Source organism: Morone saxatilis, unplaced genomic scaffold (assembly GCF_004916995.1).
Source record: "Morone saxatilis isolate NCDOM2014 unplaced genomic scaffold, NCSU_SB_2.0 Contig1, whole genome shotgun sequence".
Lineage (NCBI taxonomy): Eukaryota > Metazoa > Chordata > Actinopteri > Moronidae > Morone > Morone saxatilis.
Genome location: NW_023339651.1, coordinates 21,778,704 through 21,781,957, shown reverse-complemented (window position 1 = coordinate 21,781,957; position 3,254 = coordinate 21,778,704).

Here is a 3,254-nt window from a genome sequence, read left to right as displayed (position 1 = left end):
GATCGAACCGACAACCTTCCGATTGGGGGACGACCTGCCTCTGCACCACAGCCGCCCCTATTCAGTGTGTACACTCACATCATGTCTAACTGTGGGGAACTATTTTCAGCTAAAAACTCAGGCAAACCAACTGTACACTACCTCTCCAGTACCAAACAGCAGACAGGACAGGAGTCAGTGGAGATCAGAAACAGCTTAAAGTGAATCAGTGTTTCTCAAATGATGGTATGTGTACCTCTAGGGACTACTGCAGGGGGAAAATATCAGTCATAACTGATTTATATCATAACGTTTTATATTGAATATTTCCATTATTCAATTCAATTGTTAACTGCAATAAACCGCCTTTCCTCCCTGCCGAGAATGAATTACAAAGATCCTCAGCGAAGCACAAGTTCATGCTTTCCCTTGTGTAAAAGGGAAAGTTATCAAAAAGACGCAGACAAAGTTTGACTATATACAGGAATTTCTTTATCTATCAAAAATGTTTTGCGTTGCTCAGGGGGCACATAATAATAAATAAAAGTAGTCCACTGTTTGCTAACATGCTAGCCATAACAGATTTACAAGTTGATAATGTATCTGCCATTTGTCATTCATTACTATCTGAAATCTTAATTTGCACACCATGCTTGATATGTCACTTATACAGTTCAAATCAGTATGCCTCTACAACTGCAATGTCACATGATGTGATTCAGTGTGTAACTCAAGCAAGTCATTAATAATTTTGTTAACACACAACTACTACCTTCACTTTAAAATTAATTCATTCACAATCATACTTATGATTCTCAATGAAACCAGTCAGTTTACGTTCCTTCATAATTTAAATGATTTAATTCCAACATGCAACAGTCCTGGATAAATGTATAACCTGAAATAAATAAGGTGATTTCATAAAAAAAAAAGTTTGGAGACTTTTTAACTCTGATTTGAATCCACAATATTCTAATTTTGGGAGTCTTGCAGAAAACATCAGAAAACATGACTGAAGTTCAGGTTGTTTGAGCTACAAGCATATAATTCTCACAATTCGGAAGCTGGAACCAATGAACGTTAAAAAACCTTACATGATTAATTAAAAAATAGCAAAATAGTACATTCTGTTTTTGTTGATTAACAAATTGATTAAACAATTAATTGTTTCGGATCTACATGCAAGTTTTAAGTGTCTAGAGAAGTGAAAATTGACTGTTGGAAGGCAGTCAGTGGACATGTAACTTGTGATAAGAAGGCTAAAACAGGTGAAAAACAGGTGAAAACATTGGTACGCTCTTTTCATTAGAGAGCATTATGAAAGACATCCTCTAAATGGCAAGCATCCCATGCCTGTTGCAAACCTTGACGTCAACTTTTGAGAATTTATCTAGTTGCTCACAGTGTAAACAAACAATAACTGGATGTCTTTTCCAGGTCTATCACTTGTGTGTGCTTCAGCCTTCATTCCCATTACGCTCAGGTCTTAGTTCATGCCATCAGTATGTGTGTATATTGCTGTTGTTGCACAAAAACACCAATCTGCAAGAAAATCAGCTTACTCTCATTGGCAGCCATGTCATATCAAAGACCTGCTCATAAAAAATCACTACACACACAAATGATCATTGAAGCCTTTAATTCAAGCATGCTAAAAGAAATAAGAAATGCAGCAATGTGTTTTTTCTTCAACAACAGCAATGTACACACTGTACATGATCCTGATGTGGATGTGTGTGTGTGTGTGTGTGTGTGTGTGTGTTAGGGTTAGGCCAATATCTGACATTAATAGACATCAGTTGTTCATTCACAAATTCTACATTTATTCATTTACCCTCATGTAAAATGAGACAGCATGGAGTTTGTATGTCAGTGTAACATCAAGTCACTGTGTTGGTGATGCTTCATTTCTACAGAACAACAGAGGCTGCTGGGAACATGTTCTGACAGAGAACCAAAACACAGAAAATATCCATAAATGTAGCATATTAAGTGTTCTGAAACTGTAACTATAGTTACATGATTATCTCTTATTATTATTATCTTCTTGGAAGAACACTGATTTAAAGACTAGACACTAATCATGTCAGATGATTTTAAACAAAGACAAATGTTAAGACAGAAATAGGCAACCTCAGTTGTTTCAGAAAATGGTGATTTTTTTTTCTTCCTTTCCTAAATATCAAAGTTCTGGTTCTGTTGCAGCAAGTAAAAAAAATAAAAATAAAAAAAAAGTAATACAAAATCACATTTACATCTGTAATAACACAAATTTCAAAACATGTAATAATAAAAGGATAGGTATCTAGGATTTAGTGGTAGTTGTGGCTGTGAACTCCCCAAAACACAAACACAAAATGCCCTGTCTAGAGCCAGTGTTTGGTTTTGTCCCTTCTGGGCTACTGTACTATGGCGGTATGCTCCCTCTGTAGATAAAAACGTCTCATTCAAAGGTGACAAAAATGCAATTATTCTTATTTTCAGGTGATTATACACAAATGAAAACATACCTATGGATTTCTGACAATAGATCTTACTAAATGTTACACACTGGACCATTAATATTGTTGCTTACTGAATATTTACTAAATTAAATAGTCAACTAACAAAACTTTTCCACTAATCAGTCTCTAAAGTCATTGGCTGGTTGCCTTACAGTGAAGCATACAGGTCCTCCATTGTTTTCCACTGATCATATACACCTTCCTGCTTATAATACAATCATTTCTCTTTAGCTTTCAAAATGAAATAATCATAAGCTGGCTACTCTACCAACATTTCTGACAAAGAGCAAGATATTATGGAAATATTTGACTTATGGATAAAAAGCACTATCAGCTTCAGAACACTTAAATGCTACTGCCTGTTGTTCAGAGTTATTTAATGGCTATTTCCAGACACTATGCAAAATACATTTAATTTGATTAACATCAACATCCAGCTACTCACTATTAACTATATCTCATGGTCAGTAGCCATTATAAGACTTACGTGATATGATAATACAGAGGAAAACCATGAGATGTGGTTAAAAGCTGGTAAGTGGACCTTGAGTTAAGAATGATTTTGTCAAACTTTTTAAGGCCAAGAATGGATATTGTTTTTGTTGAAGGCTGATTCAGAGCTCACTGACATACAACGTCACTGATGTTCCAACTGACATTATTTACGGGTGAACAAGCCATATTGGTTGAACCCCATTGCCTGTGTTTGTGTGTTTGTGTTTGTGTGTTTGTGTGTGTGTGTGTGTGTGAGTGTGAGTGTGAGTGTGAGAG